Source organism: Macrobrachium rosenbergii, chromosome 54 (genome assembly GCF_040412425.1).
Source record: "Macrobrachium rosenbergii isolate ZJJX-2024 chromosome 54, ASM4041242v1, whole genome shotgun sequence".
Classification (NCBI taxonomy): Eukaryota; Metazoa; Arthropoda; class Malacostraca; order Decapoda; family Palaemonidae; genus Macrobrachium; species Macrobrachium rosenbergii.
In genome coordinates, this window is record NC_089794.1 from 20,574,269 (window position 1) to 20,598,782 (window position 24,514).

Consider the following 24,514-nt stretch of genomic DNA (forward strand, 5'->3'; position numbering starts at 1 on the left):
GAAGTACAAGAATAAGATTGGGATAGTTGTATCTGCTTTTGAGTTGTGGGTGGTGTAATTTCAAATTAATTTGACTACTCTTCGATTAGAGGAAATGTTCAAGGTGTTGCATAAATTTCACTAGTAGAATTTTCTTTTTTATTTATGTTTAATACTATATGACAAATTGTGTGGGGTTCAAATCTTATGCATGGAAGTTTATCACTCAATCAGTACAGTGACATGGGGAGTGCCTTTAAGAAAAAATGTCCATTATTTGCCCATTACTGCTGCTCAATTTGAGAAGAAATCCATATCCTAAATCTTCAGTGTTGCTCAATTATGTAATTTCACTTTTCAGGATTGCCAAGTGGATCTTGTCCATCCCCCGGTTGACAGTAAGGTATCTGGGAATTCCGAAGGCTTTCGAGACAACTACAGGCTCTACAGCCTTTGGATTTCTTGCACAACGTTGCCGTTATAATGGGTTTTGGTCCTTCCTGGAGACGAAAAGCTTCGAAGATATTTTTGGGGGAAACTGATCCAACAGGATCTGAAGACAACTTCACAGGATCCTGGAATCATTACGACGACCTTAAACAACGTTTAAGAGGTGACGCCTGGGGGAAAAGGAGCTGATGTGTTTGAAGGTACTAGTCACTTCTAGGTCCTGCGTTTTAATCTCTTGCCTACAAAAATAAGGCAGCTGATGGCATAACCTAAAGAAGTTAAAATATCAGCATCAAAACCGCTTGGCCCAACAGTCTCAGCGAGTCGTCTTCAACGGCAACATTTTTACACTGGTGCTGCTGAAAAATCCCTTCTTTCCTGCAGGCACTCGGTTGAAAAGTCCAGCAGCGTGTATCATCTTTATTATTCTCAGTTTTGGTCGTAGTTACTTTCATATTCACTCTGTTGGAGAAAATGAATTTGTATTTTCGTGTTTATTATGTACAGGAGAAAATAAATGAAAAAATAAATGAACTTGTAGTCATGTCTGAGTAACAGTAATAGAATTTCAGATACCTCAATGTTTTTTGTAATAAACAACTACAGTATAACTTATGCACGAAATAGTTTAACAGTACCTACAAACACTGTCCAAGCAAAATCAAAAATTAGATCTTCACATATGACTTCACCAGAGAAGTCTTACTAAAATAAAAATTTTTGGAAATAAGCAGCAATATACCAAGCTGTAGATTATGGTCAAGGTCTGCAAAACATAAGACTGCCCAAAAAGGAACAATGTCTCAAATTGAAATTTAAGAATCTGGGTGTCATAGAAAAGCATCTAGGGTAATTTAAGATGTGAAGAAGGATATTAATATCACACAGTACCTACATACCCTGGAATAGCTTAAACAGTTACAGCTGGAGAAACAAAAGCACATAGTATATGCTGTCAAAATTTACGAGCATCTGTAAGTAACAGTGCCAAAAAACGGAATGCTATATCTGGTACTATAGTGATTACTTGTATATGCTGTCAAAATTTACAAGCATCTGTAAGTAACAGTGCCAAAAAACTAGCACTAAAAAGGGAATGCTTTATCTGGTACTATAGTGATTACTTGTAGGCACTAAAACAATTAAGTGTCTTCCACAAACCAGCATATCCAATGTTGGTAACAAAGAAACTAACACTAAGATTCCTTAAAGAAAAGTTAGCGGCTTGTGGGCTGCCAGCATCCAAACAGGAAAACAAAATCCCGCTGATAGCAAATTAAACAACAACTACATGGAACCACTCTCAGAAGACAGGACTTGGTCTCGACCTAATTTTCTGACAAATACCGGTAAGCACTCTTTTTCTGACAAATACCGGTAAGCACTCTTTTTCTGACAAATACCGGTAAGCACTCTTTTTCAAGTGTTTTTTTTTATTAAAGCCTGAAACCAAAGTTAACACCATCATAATAATAATGTGAAGAAAGTTAATTTCGCTGTAAAGAAGCTAGTCACAGAGTGGGACCCAAAGCAAAAAGCAAGTCATGCTGATCACCAGCTTAATCCTTTGACATGATGCTAAGGCTTGACTCACTTTCAGGCCAGTAGCAAGTCCATTTTGGGTATGTGTAGTGTGATTAACTGCGAGAGACAACTTCCGTTCTAAATCTTATTTTTTAGACCAATGGTAAAGACAACAAAGGTTCCAAAACACAAGGAAAACTAGGATAAGGTCTGCCTAGACTCACAGGACATTACTGCCTTGCAATTTGCCTAAAATTGGAGTGAAAGTGTGGAAAATAGCTCTTGGCCCTCAAGTGTATAGTACAGTAATAAGTCTATATGCAATGAAATATTACTAAACAGGAGTCAACATAGCCAGGTGCTTTGTAACTGATGAATACCATTTATATTACTGCCAAAAATCAACAAGTTACTAAATTGTACTTTAGAAAGTATATTCACTTTGTGTAAAAAAAAAAAAAAGGCTTGAAAGGCGCAGACAACACCAGCTAACCTCTCTTCACTGTATGCCATTGAAAGTGTACCATCCCACCTGCTATGCCATTTCCCTACACAGAAACACTACCATGACCAAACCAGAATAATCAATGTAGTTCATAACCAAAAGTTTCTATATGTCAGAAAGGAATTTAAGTCTGCTTGTGAAAACTTAGCAGATTCTGACTTTGGTACAACAAACTTCAAAACCCAAATGGAATGCTACAGAAATATACTTTACTTCTACATGCAAACCTGAATGCCTCTTCAGCATGTTCACAGCTATAAAGCCTGCGATACATCCAAAGACAGAATAAAACCATATTTTTACTGAAATTTCCTGTCTTGGATTTACAGCCAATGATCATCTACAGACGAGGTAACAGCCAGCCATCTTCAGAAATTGGCCAGTACCAAGGATCAGCTACTGAAGAATTTATGGTGGGCAACCCAATCTTCAGAACAGCCACTTGCTATAGAGGTAGTAATTTCCAGAATTCCATCAAAGACGAGCTCATCAGGAATACCCTAGGTAACTGTGACACAATTAGCCTTGCAAAGAGTCCTTGCAAACCATCAGATACCCACCTCAAAAGCATTCCGTGAAATCAAGTACAATCTTACAAACCTTTCACCTAAGTTCCACTATGACTTTCTTTGGTAAACCTTTCACTACAATGACATATTGTGATATGCAAAACTTTCATGAAGTTAATACTGTACAACGACACTAAGAATGTGGTTGAACTTTCACAATAAATTGTGAATGCGGAAAACTTCTCTCCTCAAAATTTAACAATGACAAATTGTGAATGTAGCAAACATTTCATCCAAGTTTTATAACTATAAAATATTGCACATATGACCTTCCAACCTCAAGCTCCATGGGACAAGATCATCAAATAATTTCTTCAGCCTCATCATTCCCATCATATACTGGAAACCTATGACAATGGCAGCAATCTTTAAATCCAGTCCATATTTCCAGCATGTTAACTAATGTCCGAGTCGACTTAACATTATCATGAAAACTAACATTTCACTCTTTAATAAAAATCAAAGTTATCATTATTACCTATTTAGTTGAATATATCCACGTAATGTCAGTCAGCCTGGAGTTCTTCCATGGCCATATATAATCCGGCAACCACATACTGAAAAATAAACCTGCATTAAATTTAAGTCTGCAAAATTAACCAGACAAAAATGGTCTGAGATTCATTACTAATCACTAAGTCAGTTTTCAAATCCTTTAAATTACCACAATCTATAAAAAAAATTCAAGATTTTAAATGACTGATACAAATACCAATGGACCAGAAGCTCCAAGCACTAAAAGTGTGTGTCAGTTTTAACATCTCTTCATTCTGAAGCCAATTTCCCACAATGCACTTGCTTATTACTGCACATTAACCTGTCGTCAAAAAGCCAATGGCCATTTCACTCTTGTTAGCCTAATTTTCCTTTCACTCCACTTGCTTTGCTAATCCTTAGGGTTTTGCATCCAGACCTATGCCTTCAGGTTCCACCTCTTGGAGTCTTTCTTGGCCTGGATTGGAATGGAATGGAATATAAAATTTGGGCAAAAAAGCCAAGCACTGGGATCTACTATATGAGGTCATCCAGCACTTAAGAGGGAAATTGGTTATAAAAAGTTTTTAAATGTGTAACAGGAGTAAAACCTCACAGTTGCACCACTAAACAACTCTCAGGAGAGGTGAAAAGTAAGATGGAAGAGGATATGAATGGTGATACCATAAAAGGGATGAAAGGGGTTGCAGCTAGGGACGAAAGGGATGCTGCAAGGAACCTCAAGTAATGCCTACGGTGCACTACGTATGGTGCACTGATGGCACTACCCACTTTCAGGAAGCCTGGATTGGGTTTAGAAAAAAAATACTATTGACAGATCTCGTACAGATTTCCCACACCACCGTCCCCTTCAGGTGGACGGAACTTTGCTGAATGAGTCTGAAGCTTTATGGTACTCTAGGTGGAACTTTTGACTCGCATCTAACTTTTGAGAAACATCTAATGAATGTTTCAGCAAATGGTGCATGAAAGTTAGTTGAGAAACATCTAATGAATGTTTCAGCAAATGCTGCACGAAAGTTAGGTATTGTTCGTAAAGCTTCATATATTTATAACAGTGATAAAATCAACGCAACCTGTTTTAGGTCATTTATGCTTCCTTCACTAGAATACCGTTCTCTGGTGTGGATGTCTGCTTCTGCCAGAGATTTATCTCTTAGATAAAAAGTGGTTTGTGGTGCTAGGTTTCTGTTTCCTAATAGTAGCAATTATGATTGGACCATCGACAGAGGGTCTCTTGTTTGTCACTTTTTCATAAGTTATATTTCAACAGAGATTTTTCACATTCACAGTTGATTCCTGATCCCCTTCACCTGCTGAGACCAACCAGATTCGCTGAACAGCAGCACCAATATGGTAAATGTGCCTCGCTGTCGAATTTCTCAGTTCCAGAGGTCCTTTATTCCTCACACCATTGGACTGTGGAAAAGCTTCCCAGAGGATGCTGTGCAACTGGAACTTTAGAAGTTCAAGCGAAGATGCAATGTATTACTACCCTAATACTATTCTCCTTACGTTTTAATACATTTTTATCAATTTATTAATTTATTTTTTCTTTATTAATAAGTGGGATCCGTTCTTGATGTACTTCCCTTTACCTCCCTCTTACTTCTACCTAATGAACACCATATTCTTTGGAAGCTTGAATTTCAATTCAATGGCCCCTTGGGCTTGTTCCATATGGATAGGTTTCATCATCTGAATAATAATAATAATCAAACTGGAAAACCTGACCACTGGGACTGGTAGGCCATTCAAAGTTAAAGCACACAGATCCCTAACGCACATCAGTTCTTATTCCCAAGGTATCACCAAGTTCTTGCCACATATTTTACTGTACAGGGTTTCTTAAAAAGTACAAACTTAGAAGTCAGAATTTCTGAAATTTGTTTAACATTTAAAAAATACTTACCACTTCCTTGCAAAAATTACTGATAGGTGCAGTGCCCAGTTTCTCTTGAGTAGGCACTGTTGACAGAGTACAAATGCTCACTGCAGCGTCCTTTCAGATAGCTTAGTTGCTGTCTGAAAATTTTCACTTATTCCTTTGATCTCTTTCCACCTTGCTCTCCAAGGTGAAGTTGTATCCCTCTAATTGTCACCAAAGACTTCTCAAACCTGCAAGCCAAAGACATTTGGTTAACCCAATAAACTAAGAAATCTGACACTGTGGCCTACTACAACTGCTTACTTGATTAGTGTTGAATACCAAGTTAAGAGCCCTTCTGATATGTTTCAATTTACACTTGCGTATTCATGCTGCATTAACACAATTACTAAATACAAACCAAGTAAATTTAAAGAAACACTAGGAAACTAGTACTGTACTAATACTTGCCTCTTGTAAATGTGCATACAAAATTTCTTGCACCACCCTGAACTTACCAGTCCCATTAAATGCTCCAAATACTGGGATGTGCACTGAATGGTTAGCCTATATATACACAATCCCACAATATTACGCTATTCACTGCTACATCTTCCTTATGCACTGACAGCTGGCTAACATAATTACCTAAAGCAAGACTGAACAAATCATTAAAACATGACTACTGAATATAATACATGTCAACATCTAACTGACAAATAGTGTTACCTTAATTATTTAACTTAGGGATTTTTTCCTTGAAAGAGCATCTTTCACAATAAGGTTTACTAGGTCAGTTATAAAATGAAATGTTTAATATTCAAGTTTTAATCCACCTAACCCTCATTTTTCCATTCAAGACTGTCTCATCCGTCAATATATTTCTTTAATTCTCACAGAGTTACCTAACGACATTCTTACTAGCAAGCAATTTTGGTTCAAAATAGTTATGCATTAGGAGGCTACGATGGGCATCATTAAACATTCTTTCAAGTGAAAATGGTGCTGCAGGAGGTTCTGGCACCAACAAGACAGAAATTAGAAGGAAAAGCTGTGCTGGAATTTCACTAAGCCACTACTAACTATAAGTATACTTAACACCACTTTCAATCAAGTGATTATGGGACAAATGCTGTGCATTTAATACCGTTTATTATTAAATGATTGGGGGTATTTTCTGAATTCTAGCACCATTCCAGGACCCTCATCTTCTGCACAGGATTTCTTTAAGAAACTGTTTACCAACATGACTTCAAACATTGTCAGAAGATTACCTGCCAGACCTTCCATCAGCTGTTTTTCAACAAGAACCTTGAAATGGCTACTCCAGAACCTGCACTCCAGACTACTGCACGGTACTTGCTTTGCCGAGCAGTACCACCACCATTCTATCAACATTGCCCTGAAGTCACAATACCCAAGGAAGACAGGCCTTCCATTCCCTGACTGCTGAAAAACTGTTGAAGTCAAGCCTTTGTCTCTCTGACAGAACCTGTGATACTATTTCAGAGTGCCATAAACCCTTGCTTGTATTTTTTATTATTTATTTTCAAGTTGCAGAATTTATATTTGCTTTTACTTATTCCTTATCAAACCCGTGGGCATTATACTTCATGGAAGCTGGCTGCACAATTCAGTGACTTTAGGATTGTTCTAAATGAATATTGTTAGGATTGTCCTAAATGAACATTGCTCTCTTTTAAACACAATCTGAATTCCTACATCTGTTTTGAGTCACCATAGTAGACATCAATTCTGTCTTGGTACTGATGTATCATTATTTATACTTGTTTAATCAGCTTTGAGAGACTGGTCTCTAAAACATCCATTCCTTAATCCATCTTTTTATACCCTATAATTCATGAGAATTAAAAATTTACAAGATATTTAAAATGACTTAACACCTAAACCTTACATGTTTATGTAAGCAAAAGGCCTTTCTGAGCTTGGTTTTATCAGGATTAAATCTGAAGGATGACTGTTACCCATTCAGCTATATTTATCATTCATAGCAAAGGCCTCCACCTTATATTAATGCATTATGTATACTGTATGGCAAGATATAACAAGAAAAAAAGTGGTCCAGTAGATAAATCGCTCTGCGCCTACATATAGGAACCAGAGAACGTAATATATCCCCCTTCTGCACTACATCTTACAGCAAGACAATACTACAGACATGCAATCTGCATTAATGAATTCACGACCTTGTAGACAACAGCAGCAATTAATCTACTGTAAAGTAACATAGTTATTTTCATTAATTACAAACCCGCTTCTATTGACAGAGCTGTTTATTATTTACCAATAATTATTCTGCAGTGGACTGAGTGTAATTAACAAAATGCATCATTTGATTTCGAGGAATTCACTGGTCAATTCAACAAGATGGAAGTTCCCACTAAATCATGAACTATCGTAATTACTGATACGTACAGCTACGCCTGCAGTGTCAAGTTCTCTATTACAGGGTACACCAAAAATTTCAGTCCTTTACATCCTTCAGGATAAGCTATTTGCTGTACTGGTCTTTCTTTTTTTTTTATGCAGCACTCAACATTTCTAAAGCTTCACAAGAATTATTATAAAGTAATTTTGGTTACACTACTCCTGTACTAACTGCTCTTGATTACATATTTAAAAATTTTATAAATCTAGTTTTTAGATGCATCTTTCAAAGACCCCTGGTATGGCCCCATACATGTTAACCTTTGACCAATTACAACTAAACCTTGCTAGATGCAACGAACAGCACCTACCTAATTTTAGTGTGGCTTTTAAAATATAACCATAAGTTTAGTACCCAATAGCTATCACCTATCTACTCATGACAAAGTTTTAGACTATAAACCAAAAGGATCCAGATTCTCTACTGAAAGTTTCAGAACAGTTACATGGGGGGGTTGGTCAACAAAAGTTGGATAAATGTAATCTAGACTAATGGCTCAACTTAGACTCACTGCAAGCCTAAGCCTGATACTGAAATGCTCCTAAAACTTTATACCAAACTGGATATCATACTAACCTAATAGGAACACTATATGCCCATCCACAGATCCAATTCTAATCACCCAAACGTTTCAAGCAAACCAGCCTATACATAAGACAGGTAATTCTACATCAGAGCTACAGATGGAAACAATTTAATAAATTTTTTTGACTGAATGATATACAAAAGGGTGTATATAATGCCATACAGGCAAGATGATTTGGGATATTTACCAAGATTAGAGAAATTTATCGTTTTGTATTCATGTTTTTGCATTCAACCCAAAGGGGCTGGTACTAAACACTGCACCCCACAGGAGTTTTTTCTGTAGAATCACCAAAATATTCCCAGAAATTGCCCAAAGTATGTTACTGCCCCCTCCACAAACTACCTTCATATTTTTTTTAAATTTCAACCAGTGATGTAAGTGTTGTGGTAAACCTGTTTCATTAATTTTAATCAGAGTTCAACTGCTATCCAATCAGTTAAGCAAAAGTTATCAATGTACGAGACAAGGTTCCTAATATGGGTTGTCCATGTTAATTCTGTAGTAACATTTTAGTTTTACAGTACCCAATAACTTGCAGTTCACCCTGCAACCCTGCAATATAAACAGGGGCAGGGGTATGGGGTATTACAATAAAATTACAGTATTATTAAAATAATGATTCATAATCCTCAAAGGTTAAGATATTACTTTACTGCATTTGGAACTTGAAAATATTTTCCTCTGTTTTAATATGTGCTTTGAAAGTTTCTGACATTCATTTCATTTGCAAATGGCGTAACCAACCACACCTAACCTAACCTGCAGTACAAGGTCCTTCCCCTAGTGGCAATGTATAATGGGGTTAGTTTGATCATTTGGAAAACAAAAAAGTCCCTTAATATACTCCAAATTTTGTTTAACAAATGTTTACATTAACGATTTGTGGTTTACTCATGTAGCATACTTGCCAGTGCTTCAACTAAATATAAACTATATTTTTGTCAGAATTTCATAATTTGTATGTTACAGGGAGCCAAGCCAAATTTAACAAAATAAAATTTCAAAAGTTCCAGAAGTTATTAAAATCACTCGGCACATGTAAAAATACGGCGTTACGGTACACAATTAATATAAAGGAACTCGCTGTCTAGGCCACATGGCCTCACTGGTCTAAGTTAGTAATGCCTAGGCTAAGCTACACTGCATTTGACCTACTCAAGTCTTACTTTCTCCTACAGGATATATCCCATCGGCATCATTTCTTATGGCCTGACTAAAGACTCGACTAAATATCCTGCCAAAACGCCAAATTATTATTTATTTATCGGGGTTCCAATTAAATAGGCTACTGGTGCACAAGGCAAACAACCCTCATAAGCTAACACCTAAAACCTTTAATACCAGCAACATTCTCTATTCTAAACAAAATTAACATCAAATATGCACCAAATACTTACATTTTGACGCAGCAGTTCAAAAAGACACCTATAATTTCTTCTTTCGCTGAGAAACACGTTATTTCGACACGCACACTGCGAGCACCAGAATTAAGATGACACTCAAACCCCGACGGCCAACCAGTGAACCAAGGATCGTTATGAAGGGGCTCTGTGACGTCTGCCACTTTGAAGATCCATGGATTCCTACAATATTCACTGCTGAGGCGTTATTTACCTATTTACTTGGAATGTTTATCTTATTTCCATTATATACATATTCACTCATAATCAATAGGATTGTTTAAAGTAGTATACCTTCAATTTCCATGAAGCGATTCGTCCTTACAACACACTGACCCAGGAGTTGAAAGGTCGCATGGAATCTTGGACATTAAATAAAACTCAGTGATAAATATTTCACGTTGTGAGGTATTATAATTATTGCACGACCAGTTTCTTGCATTACCAGATCCTGAAAATGGATATCGACATAATCTATGAATGTTAATATGCACAATATTTTAGTACCATACTTTCCAATCATTCATAATATTTATACGTTCCATCCGCTTTAAGGACAATATTTCATATGAACCATATTCGTAGTGAAGTATGTGATGGAAATAATTTGCAGTTTGCAAAAATAAACCGTAGTTTCAATTTTAAACATATACTCAGTCTCGCTTGTTTATGAGAGAATATAATGGTTCGGGGTTTTCAGAAAAAAAAAAAGAATTATGTTCCAAATATTTACAAAATGTTTTAGGCTAAAAAATAATGTTCGCCTTACTTTCTAAAGACACCGTGAAAACAAAAATTTTTGCTGTGATCAAAATCATTTTAAAATATATCTATTACGAGAGAAAATACCCGGCTCAAAATGAAAATGCTTAAAGAGAAATCTAGACCGACAGTAACCGCGCCAATCCCTCCTTTGCTGTGCTTAGAGGAGAGAAAATGTGAAAACTGTTTGCACTCTGCACTTACGAGTGCTTATAAAAAAACCAGCAAACTCTTAAAATCCTTCCTTTGTAATGTTTATTAAGGCAGAAAGGGACTAAATCCCTCCATGAGAGTTGAGAAGGACAGAAGCGTGTAAATCCCCTCTTGCAGAGCTTGGTTGCTTGCTTGGTCTAGCGATGATCCGTCTCCCCTTTCCCCTCCCCCCAACCCCGCCGACCCCTTTCGGTCGCAATCTGATTATCTGCCTACAGGATTCTCCCCCACCCCACCCCCCCACCAACCCAAGGCTTTTTACAGGCTCGGTACTCAGCTCACACTTCGTAATCTGATGATTGAAGCCGTAAATACACACACAAACACATACATACACACACAGACACAATGAATGGACACTTGTAGCCGACATCCACTCTGAATGGTTCCCATGTATTGATAGACTGATAAACACACACACACGCGCACACACACACACACACACACACACACACACACACATATATATATATATATATATATATATATATATATATATATATATATAATAATTATTCAAGGTTTCTAAAGATTTGCCTGTGAAATGAAGTTCCCTGGCAGTTTTCTTACTGAAAATATATTTGAAAACTGGATTTCCCGATCTTGGGTCCGTCATCAAACTCAGGTGCTGCCATCTATGTCCTTGCTGAGAAAGTTCTGTTGAGGGGCAACGTCGCCTTTAAATGCTGGTTTTACTCGTACTTTTATGCAAGTTGCCAACATAGGACTACTGGGATAGATCTAGAAAAGGGTACGTTGCATAAAATGTTAATTTAACCCCAAAGGCAACCAACGCAGGCCTACTGGGATTGGCCCATCAAAAGCCCGTTCCCTCACAAACTGGTTTTACCTCAAAGGCAATTGACACTTGACGGCACACAGGCCCACTGGCACTGGTCTATCAAAGGCTATATGATTTCAAAAGCTGGTTTAACCTCAATGATAGCCTATAAAGACCTATTTTGATAAGTACTGAGCATAGCTAAAACTTTAACATCTAAAATGGCATGCTAACCTAAAACAACCACTACATAATATAGGATAGGCTCAAGTTGCTAGGCCTAACACCGGTTATATGACCAGAGCTTTACGAGGAGGTCTCTGATATCACCTAAAATAGACTCAATGTCAAGTCATATCGGAGCCACTGTCGATCCCTGAGCTGGTAAGCAAAGGATCCAGGTATTGTTAACGTCCTCGTGAAGCCTTGTGGTAATCACTGAAGTCCTTTGGGAATCCTTCATAAGGGCCACGTGGATTCGTTGCTGCGGTCCTTGTAAAGTCTCCTATGAAATCATTATGAAATCCTTCATTTCAGGAATGCGGGGTCCTCAGGCTGGGTGGAGCTGTTTGTAATTTGAGGTAAGATCATTCTAAACGTCCTTGGGAAGCCTCCTCCAAAGGACTTTTTCTCTTTTTTTCAAATTCCTGAGAAATCCTTCAATAAAAATGCGGCAAAAATCCTAGTAAAAAAACCTTTTGGAGTGATTCTGAAAGTCCTTGGAAAATCATTATAAGAATCCTTATGAAAATCTTGTTCAAGACAAAAACATTAAAATATTACCGATGAAATAATCCAGATATCCTTTCACTGTCTTAATAATCCTCGAGGAATCCTTTTCATAAGCTTTTAAAATCCCTCATCAAATCTCTTTTTAAATATTTGAAATTCATCATCAAATTCCTTACAAAATCTTCTTCAGAAACTTGGAACAATTTCCATTAAATTCCGTATAAAATCTTCAGATTCTTGGAAAATTTCCCATCAAATTCCGTATAAAATCTTCTTAAGAATCTTGTAATAATTCTCATCAAATTCCGTATAAAATCTTCAGAATCTTGGAAAAATTCTCATCAAATTCCGTATAAAATCGTCTTCAGAATCTTTGAGAAATTCTTATCGAATTCAGTATTATATCCTCCTTAGAATCTTGGATAAATTCTCATCAAATTCCTTACAAAATCCTCTTGAGAATCATGATAAAATTCTCCTCAAATTCCTTACAAAATCTTCTCCAGAAACTTGGAAGAATTCTCATCAAATTCCGCATATAACCTCGTCAGAATCTTGTAAAAATTCCCGTCCAATTCTTTACAAAATCCTCTTCATAATCTTGGAAAAATTCTCATCAAATTCCGTATAAAATCCTCTTCGGGATTTTGGAAAATTATCATCAAACTCCGTATAAAATCCTCATCAGAATCTTTGATAGATTTTTGTCAAATTCCGTATCAATTCCCTTCAAAATCTTAGATAAATTCTTGATATAAACTTTGCAAAATCCGTTTCAGAATCATTTGTAATTTTCTTGTTACCATTAGTACTATTGAGAGAGAGAGAGAGAGAGAGAGAGAGAGAGAGAGAGAGAGAGAGAGAGAGAGAGAGAGAGAGAGAGAGAGAGAGAGAATGTTCTCAAATTTCCAGAAAACTCAGACTCCCATTAACTTATTAAGATATTGCAACGCCAGTTTTAGTAACCATACACCAATCAATCCATCTCTTTTCTCAAGAGAGCAATCGCTTCAGCCCTGACAGCAACCTCGTGATTTATGAGAGTAATCTCATTATGTATGAGACTAACTACATACAGACAGACAGATATACAGAGTAGCGTAGGTGTACAACCCACGGTCAAATTATAATACGGCCGACGGGAAAGGCAAACCCAATTTGGGTCCATTTCAGATACGCATTTTCGGGGGCTGGCTGGAATGTGACACACGAAGTAGAAGATATTTGTAATTGGTCTGAGAAGATTTGTAATTGGTTTCGGCAGTCATCCAAGAAATAGGACCGGGGGGAAGAGGAGAGGGGGTAGGCTACGCACACACACATACACACACACACACACACACACACCCCTACAGCAATATCATTTCTTTTCTTATTAACTGCGACGTCGGGAACGAGACGATTTCAATTTGCTTTGGAGGGAGGTGTCGCTAGGGGAGGAAGTTTTGGGGTGGGTGGGGGTGGGCCTAGTGTGGGCCAGAGGTGGGGGAGGTGGAGATTGATGTATATACCTGTCTCGGTCGCGTTTTCCATTCCTAGTTACTGTTGCCTTCTTCCTATAATGTCTGAATCACGGATGGGCGCCTTGTGGTAAAAACCTGACAAACACCAACTGCTCTCGATAGTCCCACAAGTAAAAGTTAGGTTAGAAAAGGAAACTAACGAACATAATGAAAAATAACGAAGACGAATGGAAAGGCACAAATGCCAAAATAAAATAACAAAAAGGAGAGTTAAACATAAATGCAAAGAAATAGAGAACGAAACGTTAACAGGAATAGAAATCCTCGGTGCAGAAAAAGTGATTTGCTCGGCGTCGACTTACGCTACATTTGTCGGGCAAATTTTCCTCCTATTTTATTATAGCCTCACATTTGTATTTCAGTTTATGCTGCTACTACTACTACTACTACTACTACCACTACTACTACTACTACTATTGCTATTACTACGATACTGCAGACAGTAACACTGATGTTGCTGCATCAGCTATTGCTTAAACACTTGTATTACTGTAGTACTAACAGGATATTGCTGCTTACAGCACTAGTGCTCAGCTGGCGCTGCTATACGTAGTAACACTCCTTGTACTACTGCTGTATTGCTACTTCTGCTGTTGCTGTACTAGCACTGTATTCTACCTAAAACACCCAAAACGGCATCTGTCAACAGTTTGCCTAACGCCGCGAACGTTAGTTAGTACTAAAGGTTTCTTTGTAGCATCCCCTCTTAGGCCCAAGCTGAAGAGCGTTCTGCATTTTGCTTTCCATGTGTTCCCTATTTTCTCTTCCAACCAAAGTGTTTGACTTCATTAACTTTGTTTGTCTTTCATTTCTACGTCTAGCTAAAAAGATCATTGCATCCTACGCCAAACAATGTTCGCGATAATAGAATAATGTTTAGATAGGTCTATCGCTCTCTTCAGGATTAGGCCTACAGCTCATTAATTTTCTTACTTATCCGCCCTCTCCCCCTATTCTTGTCTTGTCTTCTTCGGACCTGGGCTGGATATGGTCATTACTATGTAAATCTAGGAGAGAGAGAGAGAGAGAGAGAGAGAGAGAGAGAGAGAGAGAGAGAGAGAGAGAGAGAGAGAGAGAGAGAGAGAGACTTGACGCTTTAAATCCATATCGGTGCCATATTTTTAATAATTTGTTATAATATACAGCACATTTTCCTCCGCCACCACAAGAAAACAGATCTCTCTCTCTCTCTCTCTCTCTCTCTCTCTCTCTCTCTCTCTCTCTCTCTCTGGACAATGAAGAGAAATGCGCCCCTCAGGACAGCGCTCCCACATCCTTCCCAAGGACAGGAAATAAATCCAAGAAGAATTTTGGAAGGAAAGTCTAGAAAAAAAAACAAACCTTATTCGGGTTTGCGTCAACTTGAAATCATGCTAGTCTTACAGGTCGTTTTGTTTTGTCTCCTTGGCAGTATGTATGTATGTATGTATGTATGTATGTATATATATATATATATATATATATATATATATATATATATATATATATATATATATATATTATATATAAACACATATATATATGCATGTATGTATGCACAGAAGATAAGAGGAACATTTATGAAAGCAGAAGTTGGGATGCATTAACTGTTGAGCTTACTTTCCTTTATGGAAGTGAAGTGTTCATGCAGAAATGAGAGAAGAAAGAACATATGAAAGCTATTGAGATAAAATGCGCACTGAGAAGGAATGACTGGACATGAAATGTAGACATACAAAGACATTAAGATGTGGCAGAGGGGACATCAAGGGTAAATAGACTGATAAGAAAGTTTTGAGATGGTTCGGCCATGTGGAGAGTATAGAAGAAAGTTGGTGAAAGGGTAAGATTTACAAGGAGGGAAAGCCTGGAATCCAAAATGGACAATAACTGAAGAAATTCTCCCTATCCCCTGTGGGATTCTAACATATTCCCTAGAATGACGCTGTTCAACTCCTTTAATTTTCAATCAGCACTCAAAAGAATCTTAATGAATGGTTTGGATAAAGCAAATAATAACAATAAGATGAAGAATGCAACAGGGGAGTAGTCGGCTTTTGCCTTTGAAACGGCTCATTTTTACACTAGGTCACTGGTCATAATATTACGAAGTAGCAATAGTAGTATGTCGTAATAATCCTTTGAAACGGCTCGTCTTTAAACCAAATCACTGGTCATCATGTTATTGGTAGTGATAGTAATAGTAGTATTTGCTGGGTTCCGCCTTTAGAACGGCTCCATCATTCTCAGCCACCTTCGAGGGAGTCGCTGACTAAATTTCCACGGCCTTTGCAACGGCCCACCATGCTTCTCTCGCCTTGTCGGGCAAAGGCCAGAAGTAATGGAAGGACCGGAGTAATTCTTGATTTTCCCTGACGCTGTGTGTCCACACTGCTGCTACCCCTGGTAGCTCCCCTGGTGGAAGCCAAGGGGTCCCTGGATAGATTGGGGCCGGGGGGGAAGGGAAAGGGGGATAATATCCCCTGGGGACCCCTTTAATCTAGCCAGCACCCTTAATCTTGCGCCATGAGGCGAAGGCGTTATGCCTTTGTCTCATTTCCCGGGAAATGGCCGCATCTTTCCCTATTAATTTCGCCTTTATAGAGAGCCCCCCCATCCCCCCTCCCCACCTGGTGACGCCAAAGCTTGACGAAATTGTTGCTGGACTTTCCTCTGTCAGTCACACACGAATCTTCTCTCTCTCTCTCTCTCTCTCTCTCTCTCTCTCTCTCTCTCTCTCTCTCTCTCTCTCTCTCTCTAAACTGGGTCAGTGTTAGACTTCACGGACAGATTTCCATTAAACAAAAATGACAAAAACTCGATCACAATCATACCTAACATTTACTCCTGAATTTGTTCGTACGGATGCCGTCGGAAAGGGAGAACCCTTTCGCCCGCTTTCCACAAGGAAGATTAGATCAACACTGAAACAAAGGGCAGGAAAGAGAATTCCAAAACTAGACCACAGAGGAAAATAAATACTTGACGAACCAACCAAAGAGAGAGAGAGAGGGAGAGAGAGAGAGAGAGAAGAAGGAAAGCAAACGAGAAGGAGACAGAAAAGATGAATAGATGAACGTGCACACGAGAGAGAGAGAGAGAGAGAGAGAGAGAGAGAGAGAGAGAGAGAGTGTTTCTATTAATACTTTTTTTTTATTTGCGTTTGAAAAGTTGAAGAGAAAGTGCCAATTATATCCTTGGTTACTTGCGTATGCAACAGAGAGAGAGAGAGAGAGAGAGAGAGAGAGAGAGAGAGAGTTCAATAACACCTTGCTAAATATGGAATATGAATTACGACGCACGACTCTAAAAATATCCTTAGCACTTACTAATAAATTGTCAGAGGAGATTGCAAAGCTATAATCAAGAATTAACCTGCAATAAACGATGGTTCTTCTTTTACCTCTCGTCACCTTCTTGCATTCATTTATCTTTTTTTTTTTTTCATCGTTCTTGTAGCAACCATCAAAAGACAACCCAAAATCTATATTTCTCGGGCGCTAAATATAGATTTCATAAAAAAAAAACTTCTACGCTTCAATTAATAAAGAGTTACTATTTTAAGAATATAACGAGAAAAACAACCCCAAATCTATATTTCTATCTATATTTCTCAGGCGCTATTATAGATTTAGAAAAAAGCCACTAAGTTTCATATAATAGAAGGTTCTATTTTAAGAATATAACGAGGAAAACAACCCAAAAACTATATTTATCAGAGGTTAAATATAGATTTAAAAAAAACTACTACGTTCCAGAACTAAGAATAAAAAGAAAAAACTTGCCTGCTCGATTTTAAAAGCACAACAGACATTTAAGTCTGGGGCGGAATATTATGGAATTGAAACTGGAATATAAAATTCAGGAAAAAAGCCAAGCGCTGGGACTAATGAGGTCATTCAGCGCTGAAAGGGAAACTGAGAGTAAGAAGGCTATAAAGGCGTAACAGGAGAAAAAACTTCTTTGCAGTTGCGCCATTAAACATCTGTTAAGAAAGGGTTGAGGAAAGTAAGATGGAAGAAAGAGAATATGAACGGAGGTACTGGAATGAAAAGGGTTGCAGCTGGCGACACAAGGGACGCCTCAGCAACGAATCTTAAGAAATGCCTACAGTGTATTTCAATCTGAGCAAAATATTATGGAGGCAATTACCCCCCCCAAAAGATGATGAATTGCAGTATTTTCTTTCTGGTGGCAAAAACAGATTTATAATTATTATTATTATTATTATTATTATTATTATTATTATTATTATTATTATTAAACACAAACTACCTTCCTTCCTTGTGTTGTCGAGGCCTCGTAAAAAAAAAAAGAAGGGGGAATACCAGCGACCCCCTCCACGCTCCCCAAAATATATCTCTTCGGGATAATGTTTTCAACATCATAAATGTCCGGGAGAGGTGATTAATGACCTTGTAAAAGGGATTTTCGTCGCCGTCCCCTACATTAGCATGGAACAATTTCTAATGCTCTTTATGAAGGCGGTAATTTAAACACACTTCAGCCCTAAGCTGGAGATAGAGAGAGTAAGGGGGTGGGGTACGGGGTGGGAATTTGGTTCCTCCAGGGCCCTTTTTTTGGAGGGGGGTGGGGTCAGTGACATCGTGTCTCTCTCTCTCTCTCTCTCTCTCTGCCTCATTTGAAAGTGTACATCATTAAATTTCATACTTGACCTCTGTCTCTCTCTCTCTCTCTCTCTCTCTCTCTCTCTCTCTCTCTCTCTCTCTCTCTCTCTCTCTCATTTGAAAGTGTACATCATTAAATTTCATACTTGACCTCTCTCTCTCTCTCTCTCTCTCTCACTTGAAAGTGTACATCATTAAATTTTATACTTGACCTGACTCTCTCTCTCTCTCTCTCTCTCTCTCTCTCTCTCTCTCTCTCTCTCTCTCTCTCTCTCTCATTTGAAAGTGTACATCATTAAATTTCATACTTAACCTCTCTCTCTCTCTCTCTCTCTCTCTCTCTCTCTCTCTCTCTCTCTCTCTCTCTCTCTCTCTCTCTCATTTGAAAGTGTACATCATTAAATTTCATACTTGACCTCTCTCTCTCTCTCTCTCTCTCTCTCTCTCTCTCTCTCTCTCTCTCTTTTGAAAATGTACATCATTACACTTCATGCTTGACCCTCTCTCTCTCTCTCTCTCTCTCTCTCTCTCTCTCTCTCTCTCTCTCTCTCTGTGATGTGACATTCTCTCGGCGAGACGTAATCATTCATGGTCTGGATAATCTACCCGATAATACGCGTCTTACATACAATTAGCGAATGAAATATAGCTAAAAGTGTTCGTGAACTATCGGTGATTAGCTTAATATCAGATTAGAGTGATAAACCGTCTAATAAGTTGTGTACGAGTGAATTAATAAATTCTGAAAATCATGGAGGAGTCAACCAATAGTGGCAAAAGGTGGAGAAATCTTGCATGCATAGGAGATATTCAATATGATGAATTGGCAGGAAGGGAACTTGGTTTGCTGATCGTGGAGATAAATTGCAACATCGACCAAAAAGATGTGAAATCATTCACAGACATATTGAAAGGATACGATCCTTCAAACTGGAGCAAATCTGTAGAAAATATAATGAAAATAATAGAAGGGATACCAATGAAAGTTCAGGTTATCAAAAGACTTATAAAGAAAATCTACAAAAATCAACACATTCCATCAAAGAAAATAAGTACGGTGGAATTAGTGAATATATTGATTGATGCAATAGGCAAACGGATGCCTAAAGCATGTAAACTATGTAGAGTGTGGTATAGCATTGTAAATCCACAAAACCTGATTAGGAAATGCTATGCTTGCCACGTACCGACACACCCTTCATGTGCTGAAGTTGAGCAAAATAGAAATAAGGACACAAAAATATTTTGCTCAACATGTCTAGTATGGATAGACAAGGTCATTAAATCAAGACTTAATGTACAGATTGTGGAGGATGAAGAAGATGAAGAGGATGAAGAAGAGGAAGAAGAGGAAAATAGAAAAGAAGAAAATAAGACTGAAGAGAGGGAAAAGATTAATGAAAACAAAGAACAGGATAATAGTATGGATGCAGAGAAACTCATAGATTCTACATATGAGGCAATACAGCAACATACTTATGAAGAAATAAATTATGACATGATAAATCAAAATTAAATCCCAAAGAGGTTGTACCCGGATCTCCATACTGATGGGAAAGAACAAGAAAAAAAAAGAAAAGAAAGACACAGTATGCACCCTTTTGAAAAGAGGGAATTGCAGGTTTGGTGAAAGATGTTATTACAAACATCCCAAGATATGTCACAATTATGAGATATATGGCAAATGTGCATATCTAGATGGCTATGAAGAGGAATGCAGCGATCTACATCCAAAAATATGTAGAAAATGGAAAGAAGGAAATGGATGTAGGTTTAATAAGAAATGTAGGTACATGCATCCTGTAGCCATGAAAAACCAAAATCAAAATCAAATACATATAAAAATCAAGGTAAAAATGAAACAAATAAAGAAAAGAACAAAGATCATGTGATGAAGGCAAAAACAAGCCAACAACACATTATGAAATGTCAGCACCACGATATGAGCCATCAGCACCTAGATATAGCACAAGGAACAAGCAATGTATCTATGATGCTAAGGGATGGTGCAGATATGGAGATAAGTGCAGGTTTATGCACAAAGTGAATAAATATGAAGCTGGAAGAACAAGTATAATGGAAAAGTTGGATTTTTAATGTACGAATTTCTGGAAATGAAAAAGATCAACATATCAGAACAGGAAAGAGACATGAGAAAATCCTTATTATTACCCATATTAGATAATGGAGATAATACGCAAACCATCATAGTGATGAACGCGCAGGGTTTAGTTTCGAGTAACTCAAAAGAAAGATAGAGTTCTTAGAAGAACTAACCCAAAATGAAAAAATAGAAATATTGAATATAAGTGAAACCTGGTATTCCCAAGAGACTGGTAATGATGACCAGATAAAGGGTTTCCAAACTTATAGATCAGATAGAAAAATAGAAATCAAGGGGAACCGCGATATATGGGAGAGATGCCAATCAAGGAAAAATCTGTGAGAAATATAGTAACACAGAATGTGAATTAATAGCGGTAGAATTTGAATATGAAAAATTAGTGAACATTGTAATATATAGACCCCTAATACTAAAGAGTTTGACATAATAATTGAAAAATTGGATGAAATATGTAGAAATCACAAGGACTGGACTATACTCCTAACTGAGACTTTAACTTTCCTTTTGTAGAATGGAAAGAACGAATAGGAGACTGTGGTTGTATTTATACATATAAAAAGAGAGCAATAGTAGTGCAGAAGATAAGAGGCAATTTGAAAAGCTATTAGATATGCTACTAGAACATAACATTCAGCAAATAAATCACCTACCAACAAGAAAGGATAATATTTTAGATCTAGTATTTGTGAACGAGGTGAACTATGTTAAAGAAATAATAGTATATAACACGAGTATTTCGGACCATAATGTCATAGAACTAACAGTCCGTTCCAGAACATATGAAAACAGAGAAAAGCAAGAAACGAAAAAATGGGAAGGATATGGAAAATACAATTTCTATAGTAAGAATATAAATTGGTCAAAAATAAATGAAGAATTAAACAAAGAATGGGAAAATATATTTGTAAGTGATGATATACAAGTAAATACCGATATATTATATAAAATATTAGAGGAAATAGTGGAAAAATATATACCGAAGAAAAAAGTAATCATCAGTCACGAATTCCAAGAGACAGAAGGATCTTGTTCCAGAAAATTAGAAAGTGGAAAAAGCTCTTGCAAAAGAAAAGAATGCATGGAAAGTGATGGAACTAAAAGTAAGATAGAAAATGCAGAACAAAAGATTATACAATCAAAAGAAAATGAAAAAGGGAACCTAGAAGAAATGACACTACAAAATATCAAGCAAAACCTAAAATTTTTATTCATATGCAAAAAGATGAATAAAATAAGAGTAGAAATAGGCCCTCTAAGAATTGAAGGGCGATTAACGAATGAAAAAAGGAAATATGTAACATATTAGCAGAAAGATATAAGAGTGAATTTACACCTAGAATTGAAAATGAAGATAATGATACAGAAATAAGAGATGAAAATACTGAATACTTATCAGATATAGATATTACAGAAGCCGATATTGTGCAGGCTATTAATGAAATTAAAAATGGATCAGCAGCAGGACCAGATGGAGTACCTGTCATATTGTTAAAGAAAGTGGTTCATTCAATCGCAAAGCCGCTAGCAATATTATTAAGACAAAGTATAGATACAGGCAAGATTTATGATGAGCATAAATTAGCATATATTACTCCTACTTTCAAAAGTGGTTCAAGACTAGAGGCAAGTAATTATAGGCCTGTGAGTCTGACATCTCATATTATGAAAGTATATGAAAGGGCAATAAAAAAAAATATAATGAAACATTTAATGAAAAATAGATTGTTCAATATAGGACAACATGGTTTTGTACCCAGAAAAAGTACACAAACCCAACTGTTAGTCCACCATGAAAGCATATATAAAAATATGATAAATGAAAAAGATACAGATGTGGTTTACCTAGACTTTGCAAAAGCTTTTGTCAAGGTAGATCATAATATATTAGCGAAAAAAATTAGAAAACATAACATTGTTGACAAAGTAGGAAGATGGATAAAAGAATTTTTGCAAAACAGAAAACAGATAGTGATTGCAAACGATGAGAAATCGGATGAAGCTACGGTAATATCCGGTGTACCACAGGGTACGGTGTTAGCTGCATTGCTGTTTGTGATTATGATTGCAGACATAGACAGTAATGTTAAGGACTCAGTAGTAAGAAGTTTCGCAGATGACACAAGAATAAGTAGAGAAATTGCTTGTGATGAAGATAGGAACTCGCTACAAAGAGACCTAAATAAAATATATAAATGGGCAGAGATAAATAGGATGGTATTTAACTCTGATAAATTTGAATCAATGAACTATGGTGATAAAGTAGGAATGCTATATGCATATACTGGACCTAATAATGAGACAATCACAAACAAGGAAGCAGTTAAAGACCTTGGTGTGATGTTGAATAGGAATATGTTATGCAATGATCAAATAGCAATTCTATTGGCAAAATGCAAAGCAAAAATGGGAATGTTGTTCCGGCACTTCAAAACAAGAAAAGCTGAACACATGATTATGCTTTATAAAACGTACGTACGTAGTCCACTTGAATATTGCAATATAATATGGTACCCACACTACCAAAAGGATATTGCACAAATAGAGAGTGTACAAAGGTCATTTACAGCAAGAATAGAAGAAGTTAAGGACCTTGACTACTGGGAAAGACTACAATTCTTAAATTTATATAGTCTTGAAAGGAGAAGAGAACGCTACATGGTCATTCAAGCATGGAAACAGATAGAAGGAATTACCGAAAATATCATGGAACTAAAATTATCAAAAGAGCAAGCAGAGGTAGATTAATAGTGCCAAAAACTATACCAGGAAAATTAAGGAAAGCACACAGGACATTAATCCACCACGCACCAGCATCGATAATGCAGCGTCTATTCAATGCGCTACCAGCTCATCTGAGGAACATAACAGGAGTGAGCGTAGATGTGTTTAAGAATAAGCTCGACAAATATCTAAGATGCATCCCAGACCATCCAAGACTGGAAGATGCAAAATATACCGGAAGATGCGTTAGCAACTCTCTGGTAGACATCAAAGGCGCCTCACACTGAGGGACCTGGGGCAACCCGAACGAATTGTAAGGTCTGTAAGGTAAGGTCTCTCTCTCTTTTAGATCTGCATTAACAAGCTGCTAATGCTATGGAGGTTTTCATTTTTGATTCAGTATCTGAAGGATGAATTTGTCAATGACTGTTGTCTAGTTTGTTCTTGAGTCACCCATGTTAAGGAAAGTGGCTCACTGTTCTATACATATATATATATATATATATATATATATATATATGTATGTATGTATGTATGTATGTATGTATGTATGTATGTATGTATGTATGTATGTATGTACTGTATGTACAGTACATACTTGTGTACGCCTCTATTTAAAATTCTGGAAATTAATTAGGTGTTCAGTTCCACATTATTTAAATAATAATAATAATAATAATAATAATAATAATAATAATAATAATAATAATAATAATAATAATAATAATAATAATAATAATAATAAAGGAAGGGAAATGAAGAGAATTCCTAAATCAGATAATCCCCAACAACAAAATAACAATAAAAAGAGTATATATGATTCTGGAGACATTTATGTCATACTAGTCAATATCCTTCTTGGTAAATTAGAACACCATTTCTTCCTTTAGACTCCTTACTTAAAGCAAGCAAGCACAAACAAACATACGAACAAACATACATACACGACTGTAACTCATTTTCGCCAAACGCTGCATTCGACCCCAAAAAAGGTAAAAAAATTAAAAAAAGAGAGTTCCTAAATTGCGCCATAATTGGGCCCATTAAAAGTTGCTGGTCAGTTTGCATTTGCCATTTGCAATTAAACTTTCACTAATTGATACAGAAAATGGCCGAAGTAATTGGTCTTCTGCTTCTTCAAAAGGCTTTTAATAGGCTGATCATTAATGTGCCTGATCATCATGGTGAGCTTCTGTCTTTTCCTGAATTCCTTCCTTACTTCT

The 24,514-nt window shown here is 36.9% G+C and overlaps 1 long non-coding RNA gene across 1 annotated transcript; it reads right to left on the minus strand.

Moving 5' to 3' along the window:
* Window positions 1–263: 263 nt before the first annotated feature.
* Window positions 264–10,033, minus strand: LOC136834837 (uncharacterized). Its single transcript, XR_010851897.1, has 4 exons — window positions 9,825–10,033; window positions 5,435–5,640; window positions 3,506–3,584; window positions 264–891 (listed from the first exon to the last, which is right to left on the minus strand). It is a non-coding gene; the product is annotated as an uncharacterized lncRNA (long non-coding RNA).
* Between the last annotated feature and the right edge of the window lie 14,481 nt (window positions 10,034–24,514).